This window comes from Protopterus annectens, chromosome 2.part2, assembly GCF_019279795.1.
Source record: "Protopterus annectens isolate FY-2018-M chromosome 2.part2, PAN1.0, whole genome shotgun sequence".
In the NCBI taxonomy this organism is placed as follows: Eukaryota; Metazoa; Chordata; order Ceratodontiformes; family Protopteridae; genus Protopterus; species Protopterus annectens.
The window spans coordinates 995,926,436-995,947,315 of record NC_056730.1 but is presented as its reverse complement, the minus strand read 5'-3'; positions in this window follow the sequence as shown (position 1 = coordinate 995,947,315).

Below are 20,880 nucleotides of genomic sequence, written 5' to 3'. Positions count from 1 at the left end.
TATATAGCTCTCCACTCCACATGTATGTCATCTGGACACATTTGATTTGGTAAAATTGGCTGTACAGCATTTTTCTTTTGTTGTTACCCATCCATCGTGTGGTGACTCTCCGAAGTCATAACATTCTTTGTAAAATTCTATATTTATCTTGTGAAGAAGTGTACAGTTATGTTGATGTTTCACCCCCCCCACCTGCACCTTCCTGTATTCTTTCCCTGTGCCGTACCCTCTGTTTACCACCCCATTTTCACCACTGCCCTTTCAACTCCTTTTTCACATGTTAAATCTGATCAAAATATAAAATCACACACAATGCACAAGACCAGATAAAGTTCATGGAAAAGCCCTCGCTCTTTATCCTCAGCATTTGTGCAGAGATTGTCATCAAACACCAATGCTAAGTGGAGGTTAGTAGAGGTGAATGTTATTCAATGTCCTATGGCAAAAGCTTCACTGTCATACTTAGTAAGTGCCTGTTTGTATTCTCAGTGCACATTGTTTAAGCATGAGACAAAACAGGTGACAGTGACACTACAAATGTTTAGTATCTCTATGCAATCATCTCATAATTAAGTGACAGGAATCCTTGACTGATAATCTAGTGGTTTATAATTGTGATCATCATTGGCATTCCATACTGGGAAATAGGTACATGTCCCTCACAGCTACATAATGCACGTGAAGGACAACTACATGGGACCAACATAGTGTCTATGATACGCATTACCAACTGTTCCAAACTGTAAAGTTGTACTAATTACATATGCCCTTTTTACATTTCTAAACTCAGACTTCATACTGTGCTCTCTAAACTGTATAACCAGATAGGTACGAGATTCAATTCTCAAAGTAGGGAACGTGTGTGTTTGTGTGTGTGTGTGTGTGTGTGTGTGTGTGTGTGTGTGTGTGTGCATGTGTGTTTTACGGAGGTCTAGTAACAAATGCCTCACTGTCAAATATGCTGTGTCCACATCTGCTGAGCAGAATTCATTTAACTGCGGACATAGTTCCCTCTGTGCTTTCTCCCAATTTTAACTGACATATGTTCTCTGCAGCAATCAATCAGGTCATCCTGTCAAAAGATCAGTATCTCCACTTAACAGTTAGAATTCTCCTGTTACAAATGCGACTAGTACTGTGCTGTCTAGATTATATAAAAGTAAGTTGGAGGCTCAGTCCTCCACATGGAGAACTTGTCTGTGCATATATGCATGGCTGAAATATCAGGTACATATAGATTCCTAAATAGACATGCAATATCAGCTTTCAGTCAGGGGAAAAACTCAGTCTGGGTGAATATTCCAGTTTTACCATAAATGCCTTCTCTACAACACAATGATGAGGTCATCTTCTCAAAAGTGCATTCACTTCCCTTAAGAATCAGACTTGTCAAGTGGCACTTGTAGCTAATAATGTGTTGTTGAGATTATATAATAGATAGGTAGGAGGTTCAAATCTCACAGTAGGAAACATATGGATATGAATTCAATATAAAGAGTATATAGCTTCCACAATAAACTTGCTGCATCAGCTTCCAATCAGTAGGATGTTAGACTCTCACAGTGGGGAACTTGTGTATGTAACTTCAATTTAAGGTACATATAATTTCCAGATGTGCTGCAACAACTTCCAGTCAAGAAAAGATTTTAACATGGGAGAGGATTCCCCATCCTCTTATCGCACTTTTACCACAGAAATCTTCTTTCCATTCACTGATAAGATCAGCATGTCAGAATTGCACACGGTGTCCTTTCAACTCAGACTTCTCCTGTGGCATTCCTGTGGCATTTGTGGCTAATTCTGTGTTAATAGAAAAGGGTTTAAATCCAACATTAGGTAACTAATGTGAATGTATATACTGTCACGTACAGGTGTGTTTGTAATAACAGCACTTATGTAAACTTCCAATTAGAAGACATAATTTCACAGGCAGAGGATTATCCTATATATTTGTATTACCTTCAGACAATAAAAAGTTGTGAAATATAATGCTTACATTATGCTATCAAAATGAATCACATCAAAGTGTTTGTATGAGTTACTCTGTGCACTGGGAGTTGATACTGTGCACTCTAGACTCCATAAATACAAAGGGTGGAAGTTTGAATCCAAAACAGATTGACAGCTGTCCATAGTTGTTTACCATGGTGTGTAGAGAAGGCTTCTAATGTATGTAGCTGTGTATTGTTACTGTACATTTCAACCACATTCATACATTTATAAAAGAACATCAGTGTATGAAAAAACGGTGATGTCATCCATTCAAATGTGCACTGTCACAAGTGTAAATGAACATCTTGTGTGGCACATGTGATTCAAGCAGTCTTCTGTACCTTATGATCTTAGGTAGTCTGTTCAAATCCAGTTGTTACACCTTAGAATCACTTGTGTCATTATCTGTGACTATACAGGTAGGTAACAATGTTGTCAGTCTGCTATCTATTGTGTTTTTGTATAGCTGGAGATTCCTATTACATTGATTTCTGCTCATTTTTCACATGGTAATGCTTTATTGGATAATAATTATGTCATGGGATGACATTTGTCTTTCTCATGAGAAATAATAAGGCTTTTCCTGTGGCATGAGGTCATGAGACTATGTTCTGTGTACTGTTGCATTAGTAAGGCATGTGTTGGGATCTATAATTATTCACACATTGTACATGATTGCCATTCTCCCATCACAGAGTCAACCATATTGCACATCACAATTGTATGGGTCCACCTAGCTTCAGGCAATGTTGTATGAGAAACCCACATATAGTAACAGTTTTGTTTACATTGTGTTCACATGCTCCCAGCATCATTTTATGGTCACTAACAATGCTGTTGGCCACAAATCAGTGTTCAGAAATGTGTAAGTTTGATGAGCAGCATGCATATTCAATGAGCACTGCTGCCCATTGCAGTTACTTGCTGCATTTGTGTAGGCTTCATGCAAAGCCTACATAACTGTTAATGAATCCCAGGGATATGTAACATACATTTTCATCACTGTGATGAAGCCTGATACCTATATTCTCCCAGCGTCATTGTTTTGTGACTACACCAACAAATCGGTAAAATTACATTTATGAATTATCATTTCCTGTCTGTTGTGTTAACATAATTTACATGCTTGTGAAATAGTTTTGGCATTGTGTCAAAGGCTTGAATCCATACATATGTGAAAATAATATGTATTGTTTTAATTACATTGCTACTATGTGTGTAAGGTTTGTCTACATATCTTAGTAGCCCATCTTTATACTGCTTATGTCTCAGTCATGGTTAAACTTTCCCACACCTGCTTTCTCCTTATTGAAAACATTTGATTTTTACATAGCATTACAACAGTACTTATCAGGAAAAAATAACATTAACAAACCCCAAGGATGTTAAAAAATGACCAAGAAAATTATAACATTCTTTCTACATCTCTGTCACTGTCTCCATGACTGTGCGTGTTCCAATGTTTGTATTATCACTTTTTTCTGTATCATATTTATTAGGCCAATGGATGTAATGCATACATTATGTGATTGTATAATAGTCATAAGGGCAATGAAGATTTATGCGTATTTTCTCCTTTGCTTCAATCTGTTGTCATATTTGAACTGTATGAAGCAGGAGTTTTGATTTCTAATGGTTAGCTAATACTCAGGTCTCCATATTTTTCTTGCAATAGTGTCAAGGCTCAATCTAGATATATGCCAAAGTGTACTTGAATGTTATGTATGCCTCCTTTGTGTGTAAGTGTTGGCTACTCATTATAATAACAAAACATTATGCTGCTCCTGTATTAACGGGCTTGTTCCTTATTGGAATACTGTCTCGTATAGAACTTGCCTGAATAATTATGATAATAAAATGAAGAGTAACGCAAGCATGTGCAGAAACGAACCGTAAACGAATGTCTTAGTACTCCTGTATGTGTATTCCTGTCACCAACTGTACACCTCTTAAACCCTTTTTGTGTCATCAAATAGAGCTCTTTGATTTAAAACAGTTTCCATAAGTCATGTTTCCACCAGCAATAAAATGGTTGTTCACTCGTGTTTCATAATTCACTTGTTTCATACGGATATGAATTAAAGAACTGTGACTATCTGTTCTGTATTTGATCAGATTCAGACATGGCTGTATGTGTACACTGATTATTTGTTTGAAGGTCTGCATAGAAGCACCATACAGAGTATTGCTAATTCCCTTTCTTCGTTCAACACCAGAGGTATGAATATGCCATCAGCAGCACAAATTAGCTTGCCAGCAGTGTACTTCAGAGAAACAGGTAAAATATTTAGAAGAAATACTTCTTTGAATAGGTTGTACAACTTCTGTATGTCTTCATGGAACTTTGAAATCAAGATATCTGAATTTCAGAGTGATATTGACATAAAAAGCACTTGCACTTGTTTTACAATGGTGTGTAACCTTTTCACACATAATTCATCAATGTTATTTAGAAGTTTACTGTCATATATAGGAGGTGTCTGTATTGTCAATGCACATTGTGCAAGCATGAGACAAGACAAGTTACAGTCCCCAACTGGGGTAAACTATCATGAAAGTTTTCTTGACAATCCACTGTTTTACAATTTTGATTGTCATTGACACCCCCTCTGTGAATTAGGTATGTGTCCTTCACAGAATATACATGATTGACAGTTTATAAATCTTAGCAAAGAAGTGTGCTATTACATGGGAGAAGCAAAATACTGTTGTGCTGGCCTGTCCAGACACAGGCATTTGTCCCAAAACCTGTGATGCACATTAACTGATATTCCAAAAAGTGAAGCTTTGCTAAGTTCAAATCTGCATTTCCGTATCTTCTCCTGTGGTTCTTGCTACAAGTAGTATGTTCTCTGGATATTGTAACTAGATAGGTAGGAGGTTCAGTTCTTACAGTAGTGAATGTGTTTGTGTGTGTGTGTATGGGTGTGTGTGTGTGTGTGTGTGTGTGTGTGTGTGTGTGTGTGTGTGTGTGTGTGTGTGTGTGTGTGTGTGTGATGCATAAGTAATGCCTCAGTGACAGATGTAATGTGTCCCCTTCCACTCAGAAGAATAATTTATCTTTGGACATAGTTCCCTCTTTGGAAAAGCCGCGGTGGTACAGTGGTAGCATTGTTGCCTCACAGCAAGAGGTTCTCCTGTTCGATTCTTGGCTGGGAGTGCCTTATGTGTGGAGTCTGCATGTCCTCCCCATGGTCGAGTGGCCTCCAAAAGACATGCATGAATGGGTGTACCTTTGCTGAAGGTTGAGCGTTGGGCTGGCAACTCGGCACTATAAAAAAAATTGACTGCCAATCATTAGCAGACCGGAGTTCCGCTGTGGCGACCCCTAACTGGGAAAAGCCGAAAAGACAAACAACAACATCATTCCCTCTCTACTTTATCCCACTTTTAAAACAAACATCCTCTCTGCAACACAATGATGAAGTCATCCTGTCAAAAGTGCACTCTCTTGCCTTAGGTGCCAGACTTCTTTTCTGTGCTTGCAGCTACTATTAGGATCTCTAGATTATCTAACTGAATAGGTAGGCAGTTCAAATCTCACAGTGGTGAGCTTGTTTGTGTGGTTACAATGACAGGTACATATAGCTTTATGAATAGTTGTCCTGTATTAACTTCTAGTCATGAGAAAAATTCCAAATATCACACTTTTATGGCAAACATTTTCTCTGAAGTCTGTCACTATAAAAGTCAGACTTTTTCTGTGATGCGTGCATCTAATACTATGTTTTCTATACTGTATAACTAGATAGATAGGAGGCTCATATCTCACAGTGTTGAATGTGTGTGTGTGTGTGTGTGTGTGTGTGTGTGTGTGTGTGTGTGTGTGTGTGTGTGTGTGCGTGCGTGTGCGTGTGCGTGTGTGTGTGTGTGTGTATGTATGTGTGTGCTTCTAATGGTAAGTAAGCAAAACCTCAACAACAGATGTTCTGTGTCCACTTCATCCTGTTGTAATGTACTCTCTCCCCTTAAGAGCCAGGCTTCTTCTGTGATGCTAGTTGCTAATATTGAGTTCTCTAGATTATATAACTATACAGGTAGGAGAATCACATCTCACAGTAATGAATTTGTGTGTAAGGCTTAAATGTCAGGTATGTATCGCTTCCTGAACAGACATTCTGTATCAACTTTCAGTCAAGGGAGGATTCTAACATGGGGCTGGATATCTCCATACCATTATCCCACTTTTACCAGAAACATCTTCTGTGCATCACACTGATGAGGTTATCATGTCAAATGTGTACTCGCTGTTCTTCCAAGTCACACTTTTTCTGTGGCACTTGTGGATAATTCTGTATTCGGTAGATTGTGCAATTAGATAGGTAGGGGGTTGAATCCAATATTGGTTAACTCATGTGATGTGTGCACTGTCATGTACAATTGTGTCCATGACAATACCCCTTTAGCAAACTTCCACATAGGCGATATATGTTCACTAGCAGTGGGCTTCCCTGTAAATTTGCATTACCTCCAGGCAATACCTAGTTTTGGAAACACAAAGGTTACATCATACTATGACAGATTAACTACATCACAGTTGTAGTATGAGTTATTCTGTGATACTGGCTGTAGATACTGTGATCTCTAGCCTGTCTAAGTACAGAGAGAGGATGTTTGAATCCAGCAATGACTGACTACTATACATGTATGTTTGTCTATCATGCTGTGTAGAGAAGGCTTCTAATACATGTAATATCTGCATATGTGTAGTGCTACTGTGCACTTCAACCACCTGCATACCTTTTTAGAAGAATATGAATGTATTAAAAATGGTGATAGCCATTCAAATGTGCATTGTCACAACTGTAAAGTAACATCTCATGTGCTGCATGTGATTCAGACAGTGCTGTGTATATTGAGATCTTAAGTAGTCTGTTCAAATCCAGCCATTACTCCTTAGGTTGGCTTGTGTCAATATGTCTGTGAATGTGGATGTAGGTAGCAATGTTGTCACCCAGCTATCTGCAGTGTACATATATGGCTGAAGATTCCTATTAGAATAATTTCTGCTGATTTTAAATCAGAAATGCTTTATTGGATAATGATGATGCTATGGGATGACAGTTGACTTTCCTGTGAGAACTACTAAGCCTTTTCTTGTGTCATGAGGGCATCAGATGATGTCCTATATGCTGTTGCCTTAGTAAGGTATATGTTCCAATATGTGATTATCCACACATTGTATATGATTGCCATTCTCCCAGCACAGTGATGACTGCATTACACATTACATGTATTTGCGTATACCTAGCAGCAGGCAATGTTGTGTGAGAAAGAGACATATAGCAATAGTGTTGTGTGAGAAAGAGACATATAACAATGTCTTTTAAAGAAATTACAGGCACATATATCCCTTGCAACAATAACATGATGCCATAGATTCAAATATCCACATATTTCACAATTGTAGCAAAACTAGCTGTGACATATTCAGTCTTCATAATATCATGTTGCTTCTGTCGTCACATAGTCAGGTGTTCAAAGCCTTCATTGACTGTAAGCATTGGGTGTAGTAATGCTGTTATGCATGAGCGACATCCACAGCTGTCTACAACTACAGTGAGAGATGCTTCCTCATCTCTTTTGTCTCATAGAAATTGATTACAACACAATCATGTGATGTAATGACTTCACATAGGTGGAGTCTCAGAGCTGTTTTAAGACTTCCACTGTGGTGCACGTGATTTAAACACACATTGTTAGCTGGTGGACTTCCATCATTTTCTGTTCAGTGCAACCAAAGGGCAGGATTATGTGAGTGTACTATCATTGCACAAACAGCACTTCATGAAGTTATTCTCATTTTCTTCTTTGGAGAAAGAAAAATAAAAGTTATTTTATAATTTCCTGCCAATGTGAATTTGATGGTGTGACTGTTCCTGCAGCACATGCACCAAGTAATGATGTGTATAGCATATATAGCATATATACACAGATAAGAGTGTGGGTAATTTCTTGGACAACGTTGTACAAAACAACAGGAGCAGCTACCTTGGCCAAGAGACATTGATACCTCAATGCTCACAGTTGTGTGAACATTGATATAATCACTTCCTTGTCACATTCTGACTAGATTTTGATTCCTATCATTTAGCAGCATGACCCTAATGTTGGTTTTTGAGGAACAATTTGCATTGGAATTTTGTACTTGTGACATTGCCTAAAAGGCATTGGGGGGGAGGAAAGAGCCTTTGTCAGAAACCAAAATCCTAGGGGTGACAGGTGTGAAGACCATCTCTGGAAAAGCATCAAAGTTTATCAACCATATAATCCCAGCCTAACAGGAACTGGATCCCCTTAGAATGACACCAGAAACTAATACAATTGTTGAAGTCAATCATCTTTTGCTTGTATTGTGGCATCATCCTAGGTGAGCATAGTATGCTGCTTAAGGCTAGGGACATACCTGCCTGGGACACATAATCAGAGAGCTCAGTCATGTCTCTCCTCATATAGTCCAGAGAGGTACATCACAAGTCATTCACACTAACATCTACTATAACAGAGTCATAACAGTACTTGCATGAGTGCATGAGTGATATTCTGGATCCTGGCATCGACAGACGGCTATCTATGACTTTCTCCTTATCCAACCCTGTGAGTGGCACATCAGAGAGTCTCACGATAGAATCACCTGTGACTAGTATATTTGGTTTGATGTTACGCCTTAATGGCTCACTTGGTGAGACACTGGTGTGTGTGTTTTTTATATGTATTGTGTTTATCTACAAGTGAACTATGTATGATATTCTTGTGTTTCAGAGGTCTCTGTGCTTTGGGTACATTTTTAGAGAGGACCTCCTCATATGTGGATTCATGTGTTGGCTACATGGTAGGTGAGGCTGGTGAAATGTGAGTGCTGACAACCTGCTTAGGGTCAGATATACTGACTGGTGAGCAAGGGAGCTTTGATTCTATGTTTTTCATGTAGATGCACCTCTCACATGTTGAGTTGGAGCATCATAAAAAGTGGGTTATCAGTGTAAATGAAGCAATTGCTACATTGTCTCAGGATGCCTAATTCCACCAGGTAGGCAGGATAAATGGGGGGGTATTGTCCTAATGTAGTAGTAGGTAAAAGGTGTGGTTGGCAACAAGGGTTGACCAGAAATAACCATATGGGGATGCTGTGAGAGGGTAGTCCACTAGTATAGATGCGAAGAACAAGAGTGGGTAGTTCAGAGGCTGTACTGCTCTGTAGATCTATAGGGAAGCACAACCATAAAAATGCCCCATTGGAGAACAGACAACAGCTAAGGGAAAATGTAATGCTCCTATAACCGCCAACAGCAATTGTGACTGCACATTAGTGCTTGGCAGTGCATGTCGTACAAACCCACAAAACTGTGGGGCTTTTAAAATAAATGAAAAAACCTTGCTGGTGGGCAAAATAGCCAATCAAAAGCTCAGAACAGAGCCTTAGACAAATGAGCTTCAATGGATGTGTCTCTGGCCACACACCTCCTTCCACAAGGGTGCTGAGAGCCCTCTCCAAAAAAAAGTTTGCTGGGGGTTAGTGCTCAATTTAAATGCAAGCAGAACTAGACAAAGCAGAATCTGTGGCTAGTCTATGCTACACAACTCAAGTTCCTAGAACATAAGTTAAATGCAGAGGTTGAAAAACAGGCAAAAATTACAGCAAAAATGCAGATATAATCAGCAAATACAGTGATAACAGCAAGTGCAGAAATATAAGCAATACTGGTCTTATCTTTAGTTGTAAGCCATGGATGGCTCAAATGCAGGAAACACAGTACTGGTTGGTTGCCCGACTCAACGGGGCTTAGTTTAAACAAACGTAAATCCATGCAAGTGTGAGGCTTTTAAAATAAATGAAAAAACGTACTGGTGGGCAGAATAGCCAATTAAAAGCTCAGAACAGAGCCCTAGACTAACAAGCTACAATGGATGGCCTTTAGCCACATGCCTCCTGCCATAAGGGTGCAGAGGGCTCTCTGCAGAAAAAGTTTGCTGGGGGTTAGTGCTCAATTCAAATTCAAGCAGAACTAGTCACAGCAGAATCTGTGGTTAGCCTATGGTATACAATACAAGTGTCCATAACACAAGTTAAATGCAGAGGTTGAAAAACGGGCAGATATTACAGTAAAAATGCAGAAATAATCAGCAAAAACAGCGATAGTTAACAAGTGCAGAAATATAAGCAATAATGGTCTTATCTTTACTTGTAAGCTTCCGATGACTCAGATGCATATAGCAGAGTACTGGCTCATTGTCTGACTCAGGGATCTAGGTTTAAACAAGTAGATGCACTCCATTTACAAACATCAAGATCTTGAAGTACTCCAATGCCATCAGATCTGTTTTGCCATTTGTCACTTGTGTATTTTGAGTGGCATTATATTACTGTCTAGGATGTACATGAATATATAACACATGGTTGTCTAAGGTAATGTACCCCTGTCTATGGTTATCAAATGACAACAAATGGTAAAACATGTCCCTTTCTGAAGTGCATGAAAAAACAGGTGTAGGCTTTATTTCTTCTTGTTTATTCATGATAAAGTGGAAAATACAACACTACTGTCTGTCATCATGCACACATTCCCTGTATATACAAATCAAATTCAATAACTGCAATCTATGTGAATAGCTTCTCATGTATCCACTGCCTTTGCTAATTGTTATCAGACATTGGCATATTATCAAAATTAATATCACATTTACTCCCCTTTGTTACAAAGTTGCATTGTGTCCTTCTCACATCCATTGTTAGCATGTCCATTTTTAGTTATGTACATGGGTGAAGCACTGGGAACAGGATTAATTATTATTCCAGCAATATGGATGTTTTTCTGTTTAAAATGTCTCTTTGTGACATAATCACATTTGATTGCATTAACTCAGTACATTTTCTTCATTTGCCCTCCCATAATAGATATATGTGTACTATTAACATTGTATTCTCCTCATTTAAAGTCAGCTACATGTTTCTTCTTATAATCAACTCACCATTACTTCTTATAGTCTCTCCACATGTTCTCACATACTAAGTTTGCCTACAGGGAAGCAGTTTTTTTTTACATTATGCACATTTCCCTGCAATGTTTCTTGGCTGCCAGCACTGCTGTTGGCCACAGAATGGTGCTTGTAAATGTGTAAGTGCTATGCTATGAACAGCATGCATATTCAGTGAACATTGCTGCTCACTGTGTTAATGTGCTTAAAACAAGAAGCTCACACAATTGTTAATATAACCTAAGGTATAAGCTATTCCCTCTATTCCATTTCATTATTTGATTTATTACTTTTACTCTAACCCTCTTGTTCTCATTCACTGCTTTCCTTTCATATTTACTACTAACTTTAAATCACATTTGTTTTCTATTCTGTTCTTTATCAGATTTATCCATGATACTCTGATACAACCAAACACAAATTTAATTAAAAAAACTCCTAAATAAGTTGTATTTCCCCCAGAAGAACATAATCCCCTGGATTTATGAAGCCCTTTATAGCATGCAGGATTAGTCTAAAAGCTATTTTCGGCAATATGGCCGACGTGCGATCCAGGAACGAGCTCCCGGGACATGCACGTGAGCTCTTAGGCTAATCCTGCACAGACCAAGCTCTTGCATGCAAATTATCCTCATTTGCAGGTGAAAACCATGCAAATGAGAGTAATTTGTGATCCAGGAAGCTGTCAGCTGTTAGTGCAGAACAAGTGCAGTCTGCAGAAATGTATCAGTAACAGAGTACATTTCTGCAAACTACAAAACGGAGCTATGACAGCTCCAAATAAAGGCTGCATATCATGGAGGAAGCATGCCAATGGCCAAGTATAAGGCCATTGGCACTGCAAATTGTTTCAAAAATAAAAAAAAAAATAACTTTTATTTTTTTTTTGCTGATCTCTGCTATTTAAGCATAGGGCAGCGGCATGCAAATGGGATCGGGGGGAAAATAAAAACAGTAAACTTAAAATGAGCATTCTAACTAAAAGCAGTATTCTGCCATGCAAGTCAATGGCAGGCATAAGACAACCTGGTCAGTGAGTAATGGTTGCAAAGGGGGGAGGCTCAGAGTGGGACATGTAACTATGCATTAGCAGGCAATCTTATGCAAATGAGGGGAAGAATAGTGAATCCCAGATTTCCCCAGGGTGTGAGGCAGGTCCCAAGAGTGTAAGAGTATAAATAGCTGGGTGCAAGACTAGGATTTAGGTGACATCATGGGGGGGTGTCAGGCATACTGTAAGTGGATTGGAGCCATGTGGCTCGGAACTCCTCCTAGCTTAGCACAGCTAATCTAGAGGTGTGTCCAAACTGCCTAGCACTCTTTACAAAGTGTAAGTGAGTGTGCGCACCACACACTGGGTTTTACAGGAAGAAAAAGGAAGTTAAACCAGGAAATAGTAGGTCTGTACACATTTGAGCAATCCATTTGCGTGGCGCGCACACAGGCTTAAACAGGGAGGCAATGAGAAGGGAAAACAGCAGTAGGAAGTAATCAAGGAGAACTAGCTTAGCAGACAGGTGAAATGTACCAGAAACATCCAATTACTGAGGCAGCAGCCCAGCCCAGCACACCACTATAAACTAGGCAAACACCTTTCCCCCTTGTTTTTCCCAAAACCTCTGCACCACCGGTGCATACAGACGGGGAAATTTTACAAAACGAAAGTAAGAGAAAACATGTTAGGGGCTGCTTTTGCTATCATAAACCAGAATGTGCAAGAGGATGAGGGTGGTGAGGATGTGAGTGCTGCTGAGCAACCCACAGTGAGGAGATGGAGAAGAGTGTACAGACCCAGGGTAACCTACCAAGGGCTACATGAGCTGGAGATAGTGGAGCACTTTAGGGTGGACAGGGACCTCCTACAACAAATTGTTGAGCTGTGCCGGCCACACCTCACACACAGAACTAACAGAGAGGAACCCATCCCAGTGGATACCAAGGTATGTGTAGGCCTAAGAATACTAGCTACAGGTACCTTCCAAAGGCCAACTGGGGATATGATGGGAATTTCACAGGCATCAGCATCCAGGGTACTCCACCAGTTCCTGGATGCCATGTCAGTACACGTCGGTGAGCACGTATATTTCCCCATCACCCGTGAGGCGTTGGCCATCAATATGCGTCTCTTCCACCAAATAGCAGAATACCCTGAGGTAGTGGTAGCAATAAACTGCACACACACACTTATTAAAGTACCACCAGGTCTGCAGAGTAGGGTCTACATCAAACGCAAGGGCTTCCCCTCCATCAACTTCCAGGTCATGTGCAATACCCAGGGCATAATAATGAATGCGTATGTTCGCTGCCCTGGAAGCTACCAGGATTCCCACATCTGGCATCTGATGCAGCTGTGCCAGACATTTGCCAGTGGGGACATCCCACACGGTCACCTAGTGGGGGATGCTGGATACACACTGGAGCCATGGCTGATGACACCCATCAGAAATGCACACACACCCGAACAAGACCTACATAACGAGGCACACGCACAAACACGAATCATAATAGAGCATGTGTTTGGGATGCTCAAGTCATGTTTCCGGTGCCTGGACACATCTGATGGAGCCTTGCAGTACTCACTAACTACATGTGCCCAAATTGTCCTTGTATGTGCTATGCTACACAATATGATCCAGCAAAAACAGCTGCATCAGGAACAACATGGGGCAGGGCCACACAGCCCTCCACCATTGCCAAGGCCTGCACAGGCACAGAGTGACTTGGAGGAGGAACAATCTGAGCCTGTCCCAGTAGGCAGAAGGAGGCGTGCCCAGTATGCCCTGGCCTTGGCAAAGAGACAATGCATAACACATGCACTGACACAGTAGGGACCATGGAAAGACACCTCTCTCTCTGACTCACACATACAGTAAAAAGGATGCCAAACATGACACTACCTGTGCTCAACCATGTACAGGGAGTGTACTATGTGCATCCGACATAGGCAGCCCTGCAGCACCACCCTCAATACTGGGACACCCACAAGGTAAGTGACTCACACATGCCAGCTCGGGGGGCACATACCCAACAACAGTCACAGCCAGCAGGATAGGTGTAGACAAACACAAACCAATGCTGTACTGTGGCCTCTGAATGAGCCCTATGGGTAAACCCTCCCCCAGGCCTACACAGACAGACTACAGCAGGCCAGGCAGTTGGATGTAAGTTGTGAACCCTAGGAAGTCAGAAACTAATATGTAGGTAGTTAAAGCTAAGATCTGCAGTACACTGGTATGCCTCTAGCCAGCATGATAGGTAAGACTACAGACCGAAATGGTGTACCTGACATATCAGTACAGTCCTAGCAAATGTGTAAAAGTGTCAGGTGTGCCCCACCATCCTACTTACACTTATAGTAACAGTCAGGCATGCCCCTCCACTCCTGTGTAGAAATGTAGAAACAGTCAGGTGCCCCCCCCACTATGCAGAAATGTAGCAATAGACAATGCCAAATAACTGATGTATACCCTACAGACACAGCATGCTACTTGTCAATGTACAACACAAAGGTCAGCACCGCAGTACAAACTATCTGGACTTGATCTACACATGCAATATAGATGGCCATACTGGGCATGCTCACACACTTTAAAGAATGAAGGCAATGTCAGTCAACAACATACTGAAAGGTCATACTGGGCATGCTCACACACTTGAACACATGAAGGCCATGTCTACAAACACCAGTGGACTAGACATATCCAGCAGTTGCAGTTCTTAGTGCAGACACATGTCAGTATGCACCACTCCTGCCTTGCACACACAGTGGATAGGAATACAGACATATATGTAAGGACAACACATTATAATAAGCCAAAGGTAGATGGACATAGATGTGTGGAAGAGGGTGACCGTGACAAGGAGCCATCTAGGCCTTCGCACCCATCACACAGTCAAAGGGCCCCAAACACATGAGGTGCAGGTGTCACTCACTGCAGATACTAGCCACCAGTATCTGTCAGCATGACAGACTATGTGGTGCACATGCCAGCTGTGCAACATGACTGTACAAGGAAGTAGTCACCTAGTAGCTGTATACAAGTACCTGTGGCATATGATCCCGTGTATGCCCGCATGTAGCATGTCAACCCCTACATGAATGGGTTACAGCCCATGCACTCACCGCCCTCCCCATAGCAGTATCATGACAAGCCTGCTGAGGTCATCCAATGTGAAATACACCTTTAGGAGAGCTGTAGCTCAGTATTCCCCATGGCACATCCCATAACTGCGTACTGCAGTAATGATAAACTAGTTAGGTAGGAGTTCTAACCCCAGACATGACAACTGTGTGAGTGTGTGCTTTTGTGCGTGTATCTCTGTCTCTGACTGTGTAGAGAGAAATGCTTTTTAGGTTACTCACACTCCGTACAATTCATATACTCAACTTTGGTAAGGCTGCTGATGTCACTCACCTAGAAATATACCTCTGGGAAAATCATAGCACACTAATCTCTGTAGTGCTGTAGTGTAATAAACTACTTAGGTAGGGATTCTACTCCCAGACCTGACAGGCGTGTGTGTGCTTGTAACTCGTATCCTGTGTGGAGGGGGGTTTTCTTATTTCTTTTATGGTGGCCCTACTATATATTACAATGTCAACCATACAGGGATAACAGATGTAAATTAGCTGGGAGGCTGGGTTGCAAAGCTATACCCATACATCTGACATCAAGGTCAGCCAATCCAAGTTTGCAACCCCACTATTACCCAGAGCACACACTCAACTCATGTGTCATATGCACACACATGCCTAGGCAACAGCCAATATGTGGGTAGTATACTGCATATTGGCCACTAATAGTAACTATGCAATGATAGCAGTGGGCTACAGAGGGCATGTCACCCTGCCCATCTGTTCAATATGCACGTACATGCAGACAGTGCACCTCCACCATGTTCCCCAATGGACACCTGCACCACCTGTGGTGCCTTCACATGTGACTCACAACGGACATACCATGCCTGACAACATGCCCTGTATGGACAGATGATACTGACATCAGGGAATGATGTTGGCATGCTATCAATGTAGGTGCAGGGTAAACCTGCTACCCATTAACAGTTCCTGCCATATGTAGGCAAGACTGGCACATCTGATGATAATCTGTGTTCACAACATGGGCCAGACACCCCAGGTACAGTTCCACTTGTCACTGTACATACATGTGGGAGATGTGCACATCCCAGACTCCATCCATGTCATGGACTAAGGAACACATACATGGCATGTGATGTACAGCACTGGACACACACCATAATCACCCAGGTGACTGGATGGGGGATGCAGTACCCACCTGTGTGGGCAAATGCAGTAACTACAGGCCTGAACCACAATGCAGACCATTGTCATGTGGCCTGATGCCAAGGTATACCCATTGCCTACCCTTGTACAGCCTGCTGGCACAGTTGACCACCACACACCCATGTAGACATGCAACCATGCATGTCAGAACAGGCACACTGTGTGTTCATGTGTGTGTGAGTTGTATGGTGCGTATGTCCACATCCACACTCACTACAACCCCCCAGGGCATACTGAAGCATGCTGTCTGATGTCTGACACCTCCTCATACACTTTGCCCATACAGCCTCTGTATGACCCGTGTGGTGCATGTGATACCTGCACATTGATGTGTTGTGGCAATCCCACTAGTGATGAGTTGCACTCCCAACCCTGCCAAGTGTGTCAATGTGTGTGCGTCCCTGTTTGAGTGTGCCTGTGTTGACGCTGGAACCTGTTCATGCAGACAGGCATGTGTACAACATCTACCGTATATCTACCGTATCCCTGTTGTAGATGTCACTCACCCTCACATATATGTTCTGAGTGCTCCACATCAGGTAACCCATGTGGTGCATCCAATAACTGCATCAAACTGTGATAGCACTACATAGTTGTTGGGGATTTGATACCCTGTGCTGGTAGGTGTGTGACACAAACATGCTTCAGTTTTACTCCCACATCTCCCTGACATGTATTTGCCTCTGCCTGCCTCCCCCACTACATCTCTGGTGGATGTGGAGACCCACACCTGCCTTGCTTAAGCAGCAGCATGTGTATTTTACAGGATGCTCAAGATCAGCTGATGGCCTCTGCATGAATTGCAGTCCTCCCCTAGCTGATTGCATGTGGACCAGCTGTAGTGACATTCCCATAGCTAATTTCATGGAAACACACTCAAATACCTAGGAACAGCATGGTGGTGTTGGCCCTTTTCAGTCACTGTGAGCAGGAACTAGATTTGTTGTTTGGCAAACAGCATCTCAGATGGATTGGGGATTTACCTATAACAACATACACTGTGGAAATAGGGCAACAAACAGGAGGGGGATGTGCCTGACCTGACTACAGACTGTAAGTGCTGCTATACTGCATTTGGAGTGATGTTGGTTTAACAGTGTTTGTCTGGATATGCCTGTCGTACATTTCGCAATACTTGCCATAACAGTTCCATGTATATGAGGAATCACCATCTGCAGGGTCATCTGCAGACTGGGCAGTGTTGTGCCTATGGTTTCATATGTTAGCCACAGTGCATCTATCTGTGGAATGCAGAAGGTACTGTGAGGATTGCAGTCTGTAGATGGTGAATGCCATGACAGTTACTGACTTCATATCCCTCATAGGACATATGTTGCAACAAACCCCATTACAATGGAAAATATATGAGGTTATCACAGCAACATGTCTATACTGGCCCTGTGTATGTGCTGTCAGCCACACCTCTGTCACCCTTTGTACATATGGCATGCATGAAGGGGTTCATATGTGCTGTACACCATAAATACTGTCATCATATCTGATAACAAGCCGGTGATATATCAGATTGCTACACATGTCATGTACAGTAGGGGTTATATTTCATGACATAAGCTGGACATTTTGTGGATGTTTGTACAATACTGAGATCTGTGTAGTGATGGTGAATGTCAGCAGGGTGTGTATTGTTAATATGTACTTTAGCCTGTGTACAGACTGTGGTAGATGTCATTGTTCTAGCTTCCCTTCTATCAGATGTTACATGCTGCCCCACTGTATGGTACCGTTTTGCCGTACATGTTTGTAGGGCCATACACACATGTCCCATACCACAGACAGCCATCAGACCAAACTGTGTTGCAGCCCAATATATGTAGGGTCATTCTGTGAGTGGCACATATGAGGATGGTGTAGAACAGATAGTCCATATACTGTAATATCATGCTAGCTTACCATATGTGGCTGTGGCTGTGTTCACATTGGTTGTGGTTATGCACTGTCACACATGTGTATCTTACCCTGTGCTGTGACATGGCTGTTGAGCCTGCTATATATGCAGGTACATGTGCATTCCCCCATACGAGATGTAGGCCAGTGTTGAACCAGTCTGCTGTAGCCTGCACAGTGCATTGTTCATGAGTAGCAGCTTAGTGTACTTAACGAGTGGGGTGTCATGTGCAGATACTTGCCAGATGTACTGCTGCCAGGCCTCCCTTAAAAGTCATGTATGTCAGACAGAGCAGTGGGATGCTGTACAGATGTATGTCAATATCTAGTGGGTAGTATGTGTCCATGGAACCCCTGTACCAGCAGTGATTATGTGTCAGGCCAGACAGGAGTGTGTGAGTCCAACACCTATGGTGCCAAATGTATACCAGTCATTATGTGTTATACCCATCTACATGGCTGTCTACATCCATATTGTCAGGCCTGGTACACATGTTATGCACTAAGGGATTATGTGTATACTTTTGGACTGTACAGGGTGTGTCCGAAGTTCCACATATAGTGGCCAATATCTCTGCTGCACACCATAGGGGCATTACATGCTACCGACGGTACTTTACAATGATTTCCTTTGTATGTCTGTCAGTAGCCAATGGCACACATGTTATAAGCAGATGTCAACATCCACACACACCATGTATGTGAAGACAATCCCAATGACAGTAGCAACAGTCTAGTAATATACATGCTATACATACCTGACACACCCTTGCACTACGACTTTGGGACTGTAGGGCCTGGGGTATGGCTACACTCCATGTCCAGGACATATGGTGGAAATATACATACATATACTTATCCAGACAGCCATATATATATAATTACACATGTGTACTACATTCACTTACCACTGTCATGGCAACCACCCACTATAAATCCCTACAGCATGTGGGCGTGGTCCCTTTACATTTCCTGTGTGATGGACACCCATTCTGTGTGTGGGCATCAGTGATACAGACAGCAGGTAGCAATACCTCTTACATGAGAACCTGCACACTCAAAGCGGCCACATATTTGTAGGAGGATCAGGAACTACAGACAGACTGTGAGTAGAGTTGTGTTATGCTTTGCATAGTACTGGTGTTACAGGGTGTGTGTGTGTACATACTAGTGTACTTTGGAATGCAGTCTGTCTGCATAGCTCACTACTGTGGGCCTATTCTCTTGCTGGACAAAGGTATGACTATCATGTGTTGTCCATCCACCACACAGGTCCTGTGTCAGATATTACACTGGCAGTGTGTGTGTTGCATGCTATCAGTACATGGCTACATCCATTTCTATTTCTATCCTCAATTCCCTGACTAAGGGTATGTTGCAGACTATCCTGTAACAGCAGCAACTTGCTTAGTGTATGGCAACAGTGTTCCACATATGTGCCTGTGTTCCAGCCTCTGACCTCCATCTACATACCAAGCTTTGCACATATGTCATGCTGTTGGGGGTTGTTCTGTGGTGGGCTGTGAGGATATGACACTGCCATTGCTGCCATTAGTCCATTGCTGTTGTATCCCCCACACATACAGTGGGGCTGGGGCCATATATGTGTGGGCATCACCTAACACATGTGCGCCCTTATGCACTGCAGAGGCCAGTGTATGTAACAGTGGTATATGGGCCTGTATTATTGAGTCTAGGTGTGGAGCACCATAAATGACCTAGGCTGTTACAAAATGTGGAGATATCAGGGGTGAGCTATCACAAAGTACCGTATACTTCACCTTTATTGACATTACTTACATGACTTGGGGTAATGCAAGCCTACTGCCTCCTGCCATACAGACTGTTCTGTTTGTTATGCCTTGATATGTACTGTTTACAACCTATTTGATCACAAAACATCTTTACCTCCTACAGAGTTTGTACAGAGTGTAGATAGATGCTGCTGAACTACACACCTGCAGTACATACTGTTGATTGTGTGGTACCCTGTGGCTCAGTCTGTCTTCACTATTTTACATTCTGAAAGGCTTGGCCTGGACAGCAACAGTTGTGAACCTTTCCAGACTACTGTATTAGTGTAACTGTTTCACAGTTGCAGTACTCTGTTTACATAGTTGTCAGTATTTGAACAGCTATATGACATGGCATATAGAACTGCTATAGTACACAATTAAAGGATTCCCATTTCTGCAAACCTGTGTGTGGTGTCTTTCCTATGAACATTCTATGGGTATATGTTGCAGGCAATGATTGACATTAGTATGTGTAGCCCATACAGTGTCCAGTTGTTCAGGTGTTAACTGTAGGCATAGTGGCTGTTCCATATTGTGTGCACCTTCTACGTATGTATCTTACTGTACATATATCTGGGTGTGTATGTATAGTCACATGTCTATATATGTATATATACATATATATATATACCTATACATATATATATATATATATATATATATATATATATATATAGACACACACACATATATATATATATATATATATATATATATATATATATATATATATATATATATATATGTATATCTGTATCTGCATATTTGTGCATCTGTATCCTGGGGATGTCGATGGCTTCCACATATTACATGTCCTATGGGAGGCAGACTGTACTTGGCAGTGTAGAACACTACACTAAAAGAGTAGTACATGTTAATAGTACTCCATTCCACCTGTAGGATGTC